Source organism: Schistocerca nitens, chromosome 8, assembly GCF_023898315.1.
Source record: "Schistocerca nitens isolate TAMUIC-IGC-003100 chromosome 8, iqSchNite1.1, whole genome shotgun sequence".
In the NCBI taxonomy this organism is placed as follows: domain Eukaryota; kingdom Metazoa; phylum Arthropoda; class Insecta; order Orthoptera; family Acrididae; genus Schistocerca; species Schistocerca nitens.
The window spans coordinates 66,052,057-66,070,641 of record NC_064621.1 but is presented as its reverse complement, the minus strand read 5'-3'; the positions used below and the strand labels follow the sequence as shown (position 1 = coordinate 66,070,641).

General features: G+C 37.5%; 1 protein-coding gene across 4 annotated transcripts in view; it reads right to left on the bottom strand.

Moving 5' to 3' along the window:
• LOC126198902 (leucine-rich repeat-containing protein 15-like) overlaps positions 1-10,864 on the bottom strand; it is a 194,231-nt gene extending 183,367 nt beyond the window's left edge. For 2 of the 4 annotated variants that reach the window (XM_049935526.1, XM_049935525.1), the window contains exon 1: positions 10,661-10,864. The gene's annotated coding sequence lies outside the window, so the exon portion shown is untranslated. Of the gene's footprint in view, positions 1-9,045; positions 9,168-10,660 lie in introns of all 4 variants that reach the window. The other 2 variants (XM_049935524.1, XM_049935529.1) reach the window with 2 other exon arrangements.
• Positions 10,865-18,585: the final 7,721 nt, after the last annotated feature.

Sequence of the window (18,585 nt, the reverse complement as noted above, 5' to 3'; positions counted from 1 at the left end):
GTTATTCCTTTCACACCAAAAAATCCCTCCCATACAGTCTGGCCACCTAGGAACGGCATATCTGAATTGACAAGAACTCCCTCGCTCAGTATGCTAAGGGTCTCACCAAGGGCAGGCACCAAGGACAGGCACTGTCCCCCAGACCTATTCTGCAAGATGATTTCCCTTGCCATGTCCTCTCACACCCCCAATCCTCCCACCACCCCGAAAAGCCACAAAGGAGTGTCTCCTTCATCACCCAGTACCACTCCAGACTGGAACAACTGAACCACATCTTTTGCCAGGGCCTTAATTACCTATCATCATGCCCTGTAATGAGGGATATCCCACCCCTTCTAAATCGGTGTTCTGCCACCCATCCAACCTCCACAACATCCTAGTCCATCCCTTCACTGCTAACCCCAACCCCTTGCCGCAAGGATCATATCCCTGTGGAAGATCCAGGTGCAAAATCTGCCCAATCCACCCACCGAGCCCTGCCACAGGTTTATCCTATCCCATTACGTGTTGGGCCACTTGTGAAAGCAGCCATTTCATTTACCAGCTCTGCTGTAATCTTTGCACAGTTTTTTATAATGGTATGACTACCATGCAACTGTCCACCAGGATGAACGGCCACTGCCAAACTGTGCCCAAGAGCAAAGTAGACCACCCTGTGGAACAACATGCAGCTGAACATGACATGCTTGTCTTCAATGGTTGCTTCACTGCCTGAGCCATCTGGATCCTTCCCTCCACCACCAGGTTTTCTGAACTGTGCAGATGGGAGTTATCCTTACAACACATTCTCCGCTCCTGTAATTACCCTAACCTCAACCTAGGGGAACATACTGTACCCGTACATACCACCCAACAGTTTCCCTCTGTCCTATCATCTCCTCCCCATTCTCATCTCCAACCTTATTTATTTGCAACCTTCTGCCAATGCATCCCCCCCCCCTCCCCAATCTTTCCCTGATCCTCTTTCTTTTTTCCTCCCGTTTTCCCCACCTCCCAACCCCACTAACTCCCAACACTGCACCTGTTGGCAGTCTAGTTCCTCCACACTCCACCAGACAGAATTTCTCTCTCTCCCAACCTGTACACTACTGTCCTTTCCCCACCCCGTCCAGATTGCTGCTTGCATCCTACATGATAGTTGCGTTGCATTCCATCCCATGATTCTGGAGCTGGCGGTCGTGTGTGGGTGAGGTATGCTTGCGTGTGTCTATGAATGGTATGTGAGTCTCTCTTTTATTGATGAAAGCTTTGGCCAAAAGCTTACATAAGTGTCTTAATTGTGCCTGTATGCAACTTGACGTTTCTTCTGTATTTTCATTACGGTAAGTAGCAATTTGTCTTTTCCTACAATGTTGTAACTGGTGTTCCTTATGTTGCTGCAGTAGAACTACAGTTCTTTCCTCAATTTGAAGAACTTGAAGCACAATTCATTTAGCAACAGGTTTGTGCACCACCTCACTGGCATAACTCCATACATGATTTGTTAAGTGACATTGTATCCAAACACTGGACTGGCCTCAAGTGGGTGGATGACAGAGCTCGTTTTGCATGACCTCCATGTTTACCCAATCTGAAGCTGTGCGAGTTTTACCTTTGCAGGTTCATAAGCTCCTGAACTATGGACCGTGCAGTTGGTGGGGTGGCTTGTGTACCTCAGCAATACACAGAGCCATACCGTAGGTGCAACAGCATAGTAGGGGTATCTGTTGAGAAGCCAGACACGCGCATGGCTCCTGAAGAGGGACAAGCAGCTTTTTCTGTAGTTGCAGGGGCAACGGTCTGGATGACTGACTGATCTGGCCTTGTAACATCAACCAAAATGGACTTGCTGTTCCAGTACAGTGAATGGCTGTAAGCAAGAGGAAACTACAGCCATAATTTTTCCCGAGGGCATGCAGCTCCACTGTATAGTTAAATGATGATGGCACCCTCTTAGGTAAAATATTTCAGAAGTAAATTGTCCCCCATTCAGAACACAAGGCGGGGACTATCTCAGTGGGGGTGTCATCATCATGTAAAACAAAACGGGCATTCTATGCGTCAGGGAGTGGAACATTAGACCTCTTAATTGGCCATGTAGGTTAGAAAATTTAAAAAGCGAAGTGAATAGGTTGAAGATAGATATAGTGAGAATTATGAAGTTCAGTGGCAGCATGAACAGGACTTATGGTCAGGTGAATACAGGGTTATAAATACAAAATCAAATGGGGTAATGCAGGAGTATGTTTAATAATGAATACAAAAATAGGAATGCAGTTAAGCTACTATAATAGCATAGCGAACTCATTATCATAGCCAAGAACAGACATGAAGCCCACACCCATCGCAGTAGTACAAGTTTATATGCTTAGTAGCTCTGCAGATGAGGAAAATATTGAAATACATGATGAGATAAAAGAAATTATTCAGATAGTTAATGTAGATAAATATTTAACTGTGATACACTGGAATTCAATAGCAGGAAAAAGAAGAGAAGGAAAAACTTTGTAGGTGAATACGCACCAGTGGAAAGGAATGAAAGAGGAAGCCGCCTGGTAGAATTTTGCACAGAGCCTAATTTAATCATTTAATTTAAGAATCATGGAATAAGGTTCTATATGTGGAAGAGACCTGGAGACACTGGAAGGTTTCAGACTGATTATATAATGGTAAGACAGAGATTTCGGAACTAGATTTTACATATAAGATGTTTCCAGGGGCAGATGGGGATTCTGGCCACAGTTTATTGGTTGTGAACTGTAGATTAAGACTAAAGAGTTTTTCCAAAAAGGTAGGACATTAAAGAGATGGAATCAGGATAAGTTGAAAGAACTGGAGGTGAGTGTGAGTTTCAGAGAAAGCAATGGGCAATGATTGACTAGAACACGGGAAAGGGTCACAGTAGAAGATGAACGGGTAGCTCTGAGAGATGAAGTAGTGAAGGCAGCAGCTGATGATCAAATAGGTAACAAGGCAAGGGCTAGTAAAGCTCCTTGAATAACATGTGAGTTACTGAATTTATGTGATGAAATGAGAAAACATAAAAATGCAGCAAATGAAGCAGGCAAAAGGGAATACAAATGTTTAAAAATGAGATTGACAGGAGGTGCAAAATAGCTAAGTACAAATAGCTATAGGATAAATGTAAGGGTTCAGATGCATACATCATTAGGGAAGAATAGATACTGCCTACACGAAAATTAAAGAGGCCCTTGGAGAAAAGAAAAGCAGCCGTATGAATATCAAGAGCAAAGATGAAAAACCAGTCCTAAGCAAAGACAGGAAAACTGAAAGTGGAAGGAGTTCACAATGTGTCTATACAAGGGAGATGAACTTGCTGGCAATATTATAGAAATGGAAGAGGACATCAATGAAGAGAAGATGGGAGACACGATACTGTGAGAAGAATTTCACAGAGCAAGGGAAGACCTAAGTCAAAACAAGGCCCCGGGAGTAGACGACATTCCAACAGACATACTGACAGCATTGGGAGAGCCAGCCATGACGAAACTCTGCCATCTGCAGTGCAAGATATATAAGACAGGGGAAATACCCACAGACTTCAAGGAGAATGTTTAATTCCAAACCCAAAGAAAGCAGGTGCTTACAGGTGTGAATATTACTGAACCATAAGTTTAATAAGTCATGGTTGCAAATTACTAACATCAATTCTTTACAGAAGATTGGAAAAACTGGACGAAACTGACTGCAGGGTAGATCAATTTGGATTCCAGATAAATGTGGGTACACACGAAGCAATATTGACCCTACGACTAATCTTAGAAGCCAGGTTAAGTAAGGGCGAACCTACGTTTAAAGCATTTGTAGATTTAGAGGAAGCTTTTTACATTGCTGATGTGAATACTCTCTTTAAATTCTGAAGGCTGCAGGGGTAACATGTTGTTGTTTTTATGGTTTTCAGTCCAGAGACTGGTTTGCTGCAGCTCTCCATGATACTCTAACCTGTGCAAGCCTCTTCATCTCCAAGTAAGTACTGCAACTTACAGCCTTCTGAATCTGCTTAGTGTATTCATCCCTTGGTCTCCCTCCATGCTTCCCTCAAATACTCAATTAGTGATCCCTTGATGTCTCGGAACATGTCCTACCAAATGATCCCTTCTTCTAGTCAAGTTGTGCCACAGATTCCTCTTCTCCAGAGTTCTATTCAGTACCTACTTATTAGTTGTGTGATCTACCCATCTAATCTTCAGCATTCTTCTGTAGCACCACATTTTGAAAGCTTCTATTCTCTTCTTGTCTAAACTATTTATCGTCCATGTTTTACTTTCATACATGGGTACACTCCATACAAATACTTCCAGAAAAAAGCTTCCAGACACTTAAACTACACTTGACATTAACAAATTTCTCTCCCTCAGAAACGCTTTGCTTGCCATTGCCAGTCTACATTTTATATCCTCTCTATTTCGAGCATCATCAGTTATTTTGCTCCCCAAATAGCAAAACCCATCTACTACTTTAAATGTCTCGTTTCCTAATCTAATTCACTCAGCATCACCTGATTTATTTGACTACATTCCACTATCTTCATTTTGCTTATGCTGATGTTCATCTTATATCCTCCTTTCAAGACACTGTCCATTCCAGGTCCTTTGCTGTCTCTGACAGAATTACAATGTCACTGGCTAACCTCAAGGTTTTTATTTCTTCTCCATGGATCTTAATTCCCAGTCCAAATTTTTTGTTTCCTTTACTGCTTGCCCAATATACAGATTGAATAACATCAGGGATAGGCTACAACCCTGTCTCACTCCCTTCACAATCACTGCTTCCCTTTCGTGCCCCTTGACTCTTATCTGGTTTCTGTACAAATTGTAGATAGCATTTTTGTGCCCCTCCATTCTTATAACTGCCATCTGGTTTCTGTACAAATTGTACATAGCCTTTTGCTCTGTGTATTTGACCCCTTCCATCTTCAGATTTCAAAGACAGTATTCCAGTCAACATCGTCCAAAGCTTTCTCTAAGTTTACAAATGCTAGATACGTAGGTTTGCTTTTTCTTAATCTATCTTCTAAGGTAAGTAGTTGTAGGGTCAGTATTGCCTCACGTGTTCCAACATTTCTACGGAATCCAAACTGATCTTCCCCGAGGTCGGCTTTTACCAGTTTTTCCATTCGTCTGTAAAGAATTCATGTTAGTATTTTGCAGCCTTGACTTATTAAACTCACAGTTCGGTAATATTCACAACTGTCAGCACTTGCTTTCTTTGGGATTGGAATTATTATATTCTTCTTGAAGTCTGAGGGAATTTCGCTTGTCTCATACACCTTGCTCACCAGATGGTAGAGTTTTGTCAGGGCTGGCTCTTCCAAGGCTATCTGTAGTTCTAATGTAATGTTGTCTACTCCCAGGGCCTTGTTTTGACTTAAGTCTTTCACTGCTATGTCAAGCTCTTTACTCAGTATCATACCTCCCATTTCATATTCATTTATGTCCTCTTGCATTTCCTTAATATTGCCCTGAAGTACATCGCCCTTGTATAGACCCTCTATATACTCCTTCCACCTTTCTGCTTTCCCTTCTTTGCTTAGAACTGGGTTTCCATCTGAGCTCTTGATGTTCATGCAAGTGGTTCTCCTTTCTCCAAAGGTCTCTTTAATTTTCCTGTAGGCAGTATCTATCTTACCCCTAGTGAGATAAGCCTCTACATCCTTACATTTGTCCTCTAGCCATCCCTGCTTAGCCATTTTGCACTTCCTGTCAATCTGTTGGTCTCATTTTTTAGATGTTTGTATTCCTCTTTTCCTGCTTCATTTACTGCATTTTTTATATTTTCTCCTGTCATCAACTAAATTCAATAGCTCTTCTGTTACCCAAGGATTTCTACTAACCCTCATCTTTTTACCTACTTGATCCTCTGCTGCCTTCACTATTTAATCTCTCAAAGCTTACAATTCTTCTTCTATTGTATTTCTTTCCCCCATTCTTGTCAATCATTCCCTAATGCTCTCTCTGAAATTCTCTACAAACTCTGGTTCTTTCAGTTTATCCAGGTCCCATCTCCTGGAATTCCCACCTTGCAGTTTCTTCATTTTCAATATACAGTTCATAACCAACAGATTGTGGTCAGAGTCCACATCTGCCCCTGGAAATGTCTTACAATTCGAAACTTGGTTCCTAAATCTCTGTCCTGCCATTACATAATCTATCTGAAACCTCCAGGCTTCTTCCATGTATACAACCTCCTTTCATGATTCTTAAATCAAGTGTTAGCTATGATGCTCTGAGTAAAACTCTACCAGAAGGTTTCATCTTTCATTCCTCACTCCCATTCCATATTCACCAACTACTTTTCCTTCTCTTCCTTTTCCTACTATCGAATTCCAGTCTCTCATGATTATTAAACTGTCGTCTCCCTTCATTATCTGAACAATTTTTTTCAGCGCATCATACATTTCTTCAATCTCTTCATCATCTGTGGAGCTAGTTGGTTAATAAATTTGTACTATTGTGGTAGGCATGGGCTTTGCATCTTGGCTACAATAATGCATTCACTATGTTGTTCATAGTAGGTTACCTGCACTCCTATTTTTCCATTCATTATTAAACCTACTCCTCCATTACCCCTACTTGATTTTGTATTTATTACTCTGTATTCACCTGACCAGAAGTCTTGTTCCTCCTGCCACCAAATTTCACTAATTCGTACTATATCTAACTTTAAGCTATCCACTTTCCTTTTTAAATTTTCTAACCTACCTGCCCAATTAAGGGATCTGACATTTCATGCTCCGATCCATAGAATACCGGTTTTCTTTTTCCTGATAACGACATCCTGAGTAGTCCCCGGCCTGAGATCCGAAATATTTTACCCAAGAGGACATCATCATTATTTAACCATACAGTAGAGCTGCATGCCCTCAGGAAAAATTATGGCTGTAGTTTCCCCTTGCTTTCAGCTGATTGCAGTACCAGCACAGCAAGGCCATTTTGGTTAATGTTACAAGGCCTGATCAGTCAATTATCCACACTGTTGCTCCTGCAACTACTGAAAAGGTTTGCTGCCCTTCTTCAGGGACCACGTTTGTCTGGCCTCCCAACAGATACCCCTCAATTGTGGTTGCACCTATGGAATGGCTATCTGTATCGCCGAGGCACGCAAGCCTACCCACCAACGGCGAGGTCCATGGTTCACGGAGTAACATATAGGGACGAAAAAGCTATTTACAACTTGTACAGAAATCAGACAGTAGTTATAAGAGTCGAATGGCATGGAAAGGAAGCAATAACTGAGAAGGAGTGGGACAGGTTTGAAGCCTATCACCAATGTTATTCAATCTGTACAATGAGCAAGCAGTAAAAGAAATGAAAGAAAAATTTGGAGAAGGAATTAAAATTCAGAGAGAATAAATAAAAACTTTGAGGTTTGCCACTGACATTGTCATTGTGTCAGGGTCAGCAAAGGTCTTGGAAGAGCATTTGAATGGAATGGACAGTACCTTGGAAGGATAACATAAGATGAATGTCAACATAAGCAGAACAAGGATAATAGAATGTTGTCAAATTATGTCAGGTGATGCTGAGGGAATTAGATTAGGGAACCAGACACTTAAAGTAGGAGATGAGTTTTCCTATTTGGGCAGTAACATAACTGACAATGGATGAAGTAGAGAGGATACAAAAATGTAGATTGGCAAGAAAATTATTTCTGAAGAAGAGAAATTTGTTAACATCAAGTATAGATTTACGAGTTTGGAAGTCTTCTGTGAAATTATCTGTCTGGAGTGTAGCTATGTACAGAAGTAAAACTTGGCCAATAAACAGTGTATACCAGGAGAGCATAGAAGCTTTTGAAATGTAGTGCTACAGAAGAATGTTGAGGAGCAGATGGAAAGATCACCTAACAAATGAACAGAATTGGGGAGACAAGAAATTTGTGGCACAACCTGACTAGAAGAGGGGATCGGTTGACAGGAAGCATTGTGAGACATCAAGGGACCAATTTAGTATTTGGTGGAAGTGTGAGAGGTAAAAATCGTAGAGGCAGACCAAGAAATGACTACAGCAAGCAGATTCAGAAGTATGTAAGTTGCAGTAGTTATTCGGAGATGATGAGACTTGCACAGGATAGAGCATGGAGAGTTGAACCAAACTAGTCCTCAGACTGAAGGCTGCAACAACAACAACAACAACAACAACAACAAAGGATCAGCTACCAGCTGATGTACCAAAATTTAGCAACAGCATTGTTGCAACAATTACTCTTGACAAGATGATCAAGGTTTGAGAAGAACTCACCTATCGACAAGATGTGTGACTAATAGTGCTCACACTGAACACTTGTAAGTAAAAGTTCAGCTTTCCAATACTACAGAGTGGCTGCTGGGAGAGGCAGTTGGGATTTCAGTTCCACCAGTGATGAAGAATGCATCTGTCCCTTCTCCATGTGGGAACTGTATTCTGCATTAGCTACAGCCTGTTACACATCACCCTGTCATGATACGGTCCACTAAAGTACATTATAGCAGCTCACAGGGTGTTTCTCTTTCATTTGAGGTACTATTTTTAATTGGGTGGGACGCCTTAAAATCCATACTGAAGCACAGCACATGTCATATAGCATTCATTTGACCACTACATACATGAGTTATCATCTGAATGAAGACGTATTAAACTAAAGTTAAACTGGGAATAGACACATAAAATGGGATTATAATCAGAGTAATTGCTTGGCATTTTCCTGCTTATTGTCTGAAAGGATATGGAATAGCCTATATATATAATTATAGCACGACAAAAATGGAGTAGGCTTACAGATGATAACTTCACCATTAAATTTATATTCAAAGTTGCAAAATTCTCTATGCCCACAGCTGGTACGAATAATGGGAAATTAAGTCACCTGTGGAGTTATTTGCTCTATAACGCATTTGTTGTTCAAGTGACTGTAATTCTATGTATAACAAGGATACAGAAGACAAGATTAATTACAGTGTACTTGAAAGCAAGCACATAAACATTAATTATAGCTTTATGACAAAGTGGGGCCAGGTATTCAAAAATTATTTTGTGTCTTTTTAAACAGTATGGAGTAAAAAGTTACTTTTGAGTGAAATAAAGCAGGCAGTGCATAATTATTAATGCAGTCGCTAACAGCTGCTTCCTTTTGTTAATGAACATGTTGCCCTGTCTGACATCTCTGAAGGTTCTTCTTTACGATGGGATCTAAAGAATGTGAATAAACAAAGAAATTTATAAATTGAGTCATTATCACAAGACAAACATGCTATTAATATGTTATGTATCTATTATTTGTGTATGATTACATAGCAATAAATGTAATAGAAGTCTTAAGCATACATTCTTAGTTTAAAGAATAAGCGGTATACAGTATTTATTAAGAATATGCAGTGAACATGAACAACTGAGAAAGATGTGCACTGAAGAAAATCGGTAGGTACACAGTCTACAACAAGCAACGTGATCCTGTGTTATAATAAATGGGAATATATTCAATGCTGGATCTAACCAATATTGATATTCTAGAGCCTGACTCTGGAGCTAAATAATAAACTGAATTTTAAGTAAAGCAGCAAATTTCAATTCAATATATGAAGTCTCTCAAACCTAATCACTGAAAATATTTTCTCATTCAACAAATTGGAAGTTTATACCACATATTGCTTTTACAAGTTATTTATTTCCTTGATAAATTAATGATAAGTGTGTGATGATAGGCCTACTACTGCTTCGAAAGGTTAAGTTTCCGGTGAGTTCCAACATGTAGTAGCCTAATTCATCACTGTACTAGAAATCAGAATCCCAAACAGGTTACTCCATAACAATGAAACCACGTATTATATTCCAGTGGACACAGAGCTATCCTGATTTGGATTTTCTAAATTGTTATTTACCTGCCGTATACTGTTCAATCATAACTACAAATTATGGGGCATTTTTCCCTGTGTGGGGAAACTCGGGAATATCTTAAGAATTTCCCAATACCTACAATTTATTCATTGCGCCTTGATGGGACTTTATTAATTATACCGTTACGCCTATTCGTTTGGCATCCGCACTATCACAATTTGCACAAATAAAATATAACCACAAATCGAAAATTTAATCTGTTTAATATGCTGAGGCACACCGCTGTTAAATTCATCATATAAGGTATACTTTGCTAATTCTCTAGTTGTTATTCAGAATCTCTCAATCCACATTATTTTGCTATCGTTGCCCTCGCCAGCAGTTAATTCACTTCTTAATTTCTCATAGATTTCAACAGCGCCAAACTACACTGAACCATACTGTACACATTGTCATAAAATAGTGTTTGCATTAGATATCGAGCGCGGCAGTAACGAAAATCTGCACTTCGTTGGCAAAGTTAACATTGAAATACAAAGCCACAACCAGTTCCAACAAAGACTGTTTGATTTATCAATCTTCAACTATTTCTACGTACACTTTCGTGTGTTTCGTAATACTGTTTGGTCCTGCAGTATTATATACCTCAAAAGCGCGTCACTTTCGTTTAGACATGTATGGTCCTAATACTTTGTTAAGTTGTAAAAGTGAAATGGTTCGTTGCGCTTCCGCCTCTTGTTTTACATTTACATTTTCAGTATATTAGTGGCTTCCGTGTTGCAAGTAGAGTTCACATTAAGTCTTTCAGTCTGACAACATGCCTACGAACAATATTACAATGTACCTACTTTGTTACTACGTTTCTGGTGTGTCATCAAATAAGAGCTGAAATCTTCTAAACAGAATGTTTCTATGAAGCTCATTTCATGCTTTACATATAATCGAATTTCATTTCAGCCAATAACTGCTACAGGCTTCACCGGGACCACATTCGTAGCTTCATTATAAACAAACAACCAAGGAACATAGAATAAAACAACTAATCTTGTACACTACTGGTGATCACGTGATGAGTGTTGACGTCATTTTCCTCGGGCACACTGCATAAAACACGTGACTAGCCTCGGCAAGATACATTTTTTTTCTGTTTAACTTTCAGCATGCGCTTGTGTTTTCAACAGTGCAACCACGCATGCGTAATTTGTCCGAATTGAAGAGTGTGCGTCATAACGCGTTTCTTCTCTGCATCGGTAGCAATCTCTTGCGCTATTTAGCAGACGACAAGCAGCTGTAGCCAATGTAGGGATGTGCCTGACGATTTTGTGCACTGATATCTAAATCGAAAATTACAAAGAAAGAACTTTATGGAGGAATACAAACGAAGAGATGTCATATGGAAAGCAAATAGTATGAATTATTCAAATAAAAATTTGGAGTATGAAACGTTTTTTACTGATTACAAGTATTGCTTTGATTTGGCATTTGCCATTAAAAAGAATTAAGGTCATTGGGAAGTCAAATACCTGCATAACACACGGGATTTAAAAAAAAAATGAGCTATCACCTTACAAAACCTAAGCAGACATGCCAAAATGAACACTACAACAAAAGCGTACCGGCCCAATGAAAATAATCAATGATAAAGTTTCACAGGTAGCAAAAAAGCCAAGTAATGATTCACATATCAACAAGGGGAGCAATAATTCGAAAACGATCTGGAAGGTTATAAAGATAGGAAAATGTAAAACTCTAACCTACAGCTTCAAAATCAAAACTGAGGGTAAAGTGATAGAAGATGCGCATCAGACTCCCAATATATTCAATGAACGTTGTGTGAGCATAGCACCAATCGTAATTAAAGTACGTACAATCATACAAATAAGAAACATAAAAGTACCAACTTGTGAAACGATAATGTTTCTATACCCAGTAACAGAATCTGAGGAGAGAAATGCTATTAACAGGCCTAAATTAAAAAATAAAATATCCGGCGGTATTGACAGAATTCCAGATAAAGAACTCAAATATAGCTATACCAGTATAGATTCTCTTTATTAATACTTCCTTCAGGACAAGGGTATTCCCATCCAAATATAGTTACCATAATAAAGCCTCTTTACGAAAAGGATAGTGCAGCTGACGTAAATAATTACAGAGCAGTGTCATTGCTGACAGTGTTTTCTAAAGTAATTGAAAGAGTAATGTATAAAAAGGATGGCTGCCTTTCTGAATGAAGGATACAATATTGAATAATGCACAACATGGGTTTAGGAAGATCAGCAGCCTTTAAATCTTCAATTTATGAAAATGGTCCTAAATGCCTTCGATGTGATCCTCAAACAGCGTTAACCATCCCTGCATTGCCCAACCAAATGCAACAGGCATGGAAATCTATCCCACAAACTGACATCTGGCACATGTCCAACACAATGCATGCACATGTGCATAGTTGTATTCAACATTCTGGCGGTTACACCAGTTATTGATGTACCAGAATTTCAAATTTGCAATGACTTACCTTGTGCTGACATTAACCTGTGATCTTGCAATGTTATCATTTAAACATGTTACCTAGACAAATCTATTCCTGAAATTTCGTTAATCTAATTTAATTAATTTTGGTGTTGTGATTTTTTTTCTGTCAGTGTACATTGTTGTGGGATCTGTTTGCTGGCCTTCAAAAGCTTTAAGTCATACCTCTCCAACAGATAACATAAGGTACAAATATGTCAAGAAGGCAAGGAATGTCTTTCAGATTGTTGTTGTTGTGGTCTTCAGTCCTGATACAGGTTTGATGCAGCTATCCATTCTACTCTATCCTGTGCAAGCTTCTTCATCTCCCAGTACTTACTGCAACCTAGATCCTTCTGAATCTGCTTAGTGTATTCATGTCTTGGTCTCTCTCTACGATTTTTAGCCTCCACACTGCCCTCCAATGCTAAATTTATGATCCCTTGATGTCTCAGAACATGTCCTACCAACCGGTCCCTTCTTCTTGTCAAGTTCTGCCACAAACTCTTCTTCTTCCCAATTCAAATTACAAAAAAAAAAAAGAAAAAAATAGCTGTAGAGTGCCCCCAGAGATCTGTGTTAGGCCTTCTGTGGTTCCTCATATATGTACATGATTTGTCAAACCATCTGAGGGCCACAGACACAGTAATGTTTGCCAACAACACAAGTATTTTTATAAAAGGATGCAATGAGGATTATCTGTAACAGAATTTCTCAAAGATATTAAGTGAGATAGGAAAATGGGTTGGCGCAATACTTTGGTTACAAATAGGGACAAAATAGTATGGATGAATTTCAGTAATATTAGAAGTACAGCTAGAATCAACATAAAAGCTTCATACACTAAATTTCTAGACATTGTAGTGTAACGTCGTAAGTTTTGTATAAATGATTTTCTTTTGACATATGACCATGTGCAGACTTCGTCATCAACGTCAGTTACAAAACACTTCAAAATTATTTAAACTCTTTTTAAAGTTGTCTCTTAATGGTTCTTGAACGAAACTGTAATTAAAACATCATCATTTGAGTCATATGCGCAGAATTACGTCACTCAGTCCAATTGGTTTGCGCAAACTTTTTTCAATTTAGATGTCGTTTGTTTCTTCTCAGAAATTATATTAATGCAAGTTATCTGCTTTAATAAATATTAAAACCACATTGAATAAACTTTCAAGACTCAAACTCGCGATGAACGTTTTCAAAAATTAATAATCTTGTCAAATAAATCAGTAATACTTCTTCCTTAACATAATTCTTCATAAATAAATTCTCGGAACACGTATTTAAACTTTTGTAGTATACACTAGTTTGTTATCTTCATATATACTATATGTAAACGTGAACATGAGTCTTGACAAGATAGGACTGAACATTTATAGCATGATTAAACTTTCTATGACGTCATTGTCGTAGAAACATTACAAATTCTTATTTTTTCAGTTTTTAGAAGCACGACGCAACTACTCGGTTTCAGGATTTTCTGTTACTCTTTGGCTGTCGACCCGCGACGTATAGTGGCCAGCAATTTTCTCTCTGCTCCCGGCAGTGAAGCTGCTGCCTCCGTTCGTTGCGCCGCCCTCTCCGTACATGAAACGTAAAAATAAATACAAAACTTTAGATAATTCACAACCATTACAAATATTACAAAATACATAAACAAAACACTAAATTAAACTTATATTCACCTGCAAACTGGGCTGACACTGGTGGATGGGTGACACTTTAATTTCACGTCCCACTACATACCCCACCCACAAGCTCAGTTTGTCAGGTTTTAACCGAAAAAAAACTTCTTCTATATACAATATTTAACTGTTAATATTATACATTTTTCTCACATTTTCCGTAATCTAAAGTCCTTGCTCTTAGATAGATTCAATCCTTTTATGACGATATTGTTGTGACTATTTGTCATTTACTTTTAATTGTGCTATTATGGTAATTCATAACTGAATATATGGAGATTACTCCTTTTCATTTAATAGTTGCTAGTAAATAATAATTTAGTACATTCTTTAATGTTGTTACATTAGGACAGAGCGTTCAAATTGTGATAGGTTAGTTTCAGTTTTATTCATTTACTAGAGTTATTCTTTCCAAAATATATATTACTATAAGTTTCTCACAATAACTAATAGTACTATTTACTTTATGTCGATCTTTTCCATAATGCTTTATTTATGCCTGAGGTCAAGAAGAAATCAAGTATGCTTTCTTTATAATCTCGGCACGGCTTTCTTTACCTTCGGACACTTTGTTGGGTAATGGCAATTTATTTAGGAGAAACAAACGAGAGAGCCCTGTTTGGTGTGTTCTATATTAACACTATTACAAATCTCTATTAAAGGCACTCTGCTATGTTCTCGTTAGCCATATAGCTCTGGGCGCCCATGGTCCCTAAAATTATTAACCATCCCATTTGGTTCCTACTATCCGAGTAAATATAAAATATACAAAATTCCTTCTGACCTAATAACAAAAATTCTTCCATATAAATCCCTTTTTAGTTATCTTTCCCTTTTTGAAGTACCAGTAGATTATTGTAGAACACTTGTTTAAACTTCCTGTCATTTCTTTAAAATAACATGTAACTATCACGAAAAACTTCACACGAATAAACTATGAACGCTCATCCGTATGTAACATATACTAAATATTAACTTATTTAGGAATGAAGGGTTCAATTTGATCGACACTATATAATCCTTTAATTACACCTGATGGTTCCATAAGAAGTAACGCTTTGGGATGTACAATCTTATGAACAACATATGGACCTTCAAAGATACAGAAGAGTTTATTGATCTTCGAACTTTTAGGATTAGATTGTACTAATACAAGGTCTCCTACCTGAAATGAGGACTCTATAGCATGTTGATTATAACTTTTAATTCTCCTTTCAGCATTTTTACAATCTGTTCGCGAATTTTGCGGCTTGGAATGCATTGTTGGATCTCATTTACTGGTGATCAAGGTAGAGGAGCTAGTACAGGCTCACCTATAATTCATTTGCCTAAAATTTCTATAGTTGATAATCCCATCGTTAGATGAGGCAATTCATTTAATATCTTTTCGAATTCAAGCATTAGTTTGGCCCACCGAGTATGTTTATATGCACAATAAGTTCTACATAATCGTCCTAATTCTTTCATGACTCTTTCCACTAAATTACTTTGAGGGTGATATTTCGAAATTAAGATATGTTTGATTCCATATTGTTTTATCATATCTTGAAACTTTTGACTAATAAAAGCACTACCGTTGTCAGACATAAGTCGTTTAGGAATGCCCCAGTTAACAAAGTAATTTCGAGTAAGACAGCGTATAACGCTTGCTGTATTCGCTCATTTCAAAGTATATAGTTTCACATGTTTGGACCAACATTCCATTACAACAAACACATAAGTAAATCCTCCTGAACTACGAGGCAGAGGGCCAAAAAAATCTGATGATAGTAGATACCATAGACCTCGAGGAATTACAGCATATAATTTATAGCGCTTAGATTTGTTATTAACTTTAACCTTTTGACAGGTTTCACAAGTCCTAATAATACTTCTCACAATATGGGACATATTTTTGAAATAATACTACTACATTAGATGTTTAATACATTTATGAATTCCAAAATGACCGTAACCTTCATGAATATAAGTAATAAATTAGCACACAACAGTTTTCGGAATGTAGATTTTCCATCTCTGGTGTTCCCTCTGTGCTTTCCAATACAACAAGTCGTTGAAATATAACCACACACCCCAGGTGTTAACTGTTTCTTCCCCATTATTAAGGTTTCGTATAAGTTCCCTATATTGATCGTCATTTCTTTGAATGCATCTAATAGTAGTTACTATCTGTTTAACCTCACGTTCGTTCTCTTGAGTTAAAAGGAAATACACATGGTAATTTGTTCCTGGTTCTTCCGCAATGTTAATATTCTCCATTCTTACTGGAAATCTCGACAAAGCATCGGAAACTACGTTTTGAGATCCTTTTATATACCTAATTTCGTACTGAAATTCTTGCAAGCATAATACCCAACGTAATAATCTATGGTGAAGTAACCAGCAATTGTTTAAAAATGTTAAAGCCTGATGATCAGTATATAAAATTGTTTTTCTTCCAATTAATAATCCTCTTAATCTTTGAAAACGCCATACCACTGTGAGAGCTTCCTTCTCAGTTCCAAAATAATTTTTTTCATATTTATTTAAAGTTCTACTAGCGAATCCAATAGGCTGATATAATCCCTTTTCATTGGTCAGATCACCTTGGAATATTACGCAAGACACACCATAATCAGCGGCATCCGTACACACACAAAAGTCCTGATTGAAATCTGGATGGTATAACATTTTAGCTTCTGTTAATGCTCCTTTTATCTTATTAAAAGCTTCCTCTTCCTCTTTCCCCCAGAGCCATACTGATTTCTCTTTTAATAAATCGAGTAATTTAGGATTAACAATATCTTCTCAGAAATCCTACCATTCCTAAGAATGATTTCAGTTGTTCCCGATTTCTAGGACTCGGGCATTGAGCAATAGCTTCAATACATGCTGGGTCTGGCCTAATACCTTTACTGTCCACTATATGCCCCAAAAATCTCACTTCTTCCTTTCTGAAGTAAGACTTAGATAATTTTTAAGTAATTCCTCTGTCAATTAAACGGTCAAACAATTCCCGTAATATCTTTATGTGTTCTTCCCACGTTTTAGTGGCTACCAAAATATCATCTACATATAAAATAATCTTTTGTAATAATTGCTGACCTAAAGCAGAATCTAACGCCCCAATGAAAGTTGACACTGGTATATTAAGCCCAAAAGGTAAAACTTGGAACTGATATGATCTGCCTTCAAAAAGAAAAGCCGTATATTGCCGTGAATCCGGGTGTAATATGACTTGATGATAGCCAGCAGTTAAATCCATTGTACTCATATAACAAGAACAAGCAATCTTAAGAAGTACTTCCTCCATAGGAATAGGTCTGTCTCTTTCCATCTCTATAATTTTGTTTAATTCACGAGCATCCAGAACCAGTTGTACACCACCAGTAGCTTTCTTAACTACCCACAAAGGACAGTTAAAAGCACTATCAGATCGTTCAATAATATTTTGTTCTAGCATCTTACTTATTTCTCTACTAGCCGGTTCTTTGAATTGTAGTGGAATAGGATAAGGTTCGTTAAAGAATGGTTTTTGATCTTTAATCTTAAGTTTACAAACATAATCTTTGATTCTCCCCAGTTCATCCGAGAAGACGGCTCTAAATTATAACAATAAAAATTTCAACTCTTCCTTTTCTTGTTCGGATAGACAATTTGTAGAATAACATTTTTCTTTCACTTCGGTTTCGATATTATTACTAGCCTCACATTGGTATACTTTATATTCAAGATCACTAGAATCTATTAATAGGTTCATGGTCTGTGTGTACTTAATCTGTAAGGATTCATAGCAATTTTTAGGTACTTGATTATTAGAAAACCTCACTTTAGAAGCACATGCCTCCTTATGGATGGTTAAGGAAGAGTCTTTAAAATCTAATATACCTTTATATTTACACAACCTATCTATATCTAAAATTATGGCCACATTTAAGTTGGCTACGACAAGTACAGAGTGAGAAATTAATTGTTAAGAAGTTTCAAAAGTTAAATAAACTTCCTCAGTAATATTTTGACTTCTTTTACCAGTAACTCCTATAATTTTCGCCCCAGTTACAGGTAAGGTTGGGAAATTCCAATATTTCCTTTTAAGCTGAAATAATTCTTTAGATAAAATACTTACTTAGCTACCCAAATCGATTATAATATTTACTTCGTTATCTTTAATATAACCTTTAACAATGGGTTTATAAGTTATATTCTCCCTTATCTGATTGCCTTCATGAAGTAAATCTTGTTGCCAATCACCTTCCTCTTGGCAGCTTAATGATAAATTGCAATTGGGTCTTGTATAATTTTGACTAACAGTTCCCTTTAGTCGAGCTGTACTAAAGGACTTTTCTAGTTTTCCGAACATTCTATGATAACGTCACCTACAACTTGACCTTCATTAATTACTTGAGGATGATTTATCTCATTATCGTTGTTGTGTAATTTCTGCATTTTAGAGTTATTAACCGGATTTTATTGGCTCTCTTTATCTTTAGATTAGCATTTTATTTAACAAAACTGACTATGATTGTTGTTGTTAAATTTTCGTGGTTCTAATTTATTATTATTTCGAGAATTGTCATTTCTCCCAAATCTAAATT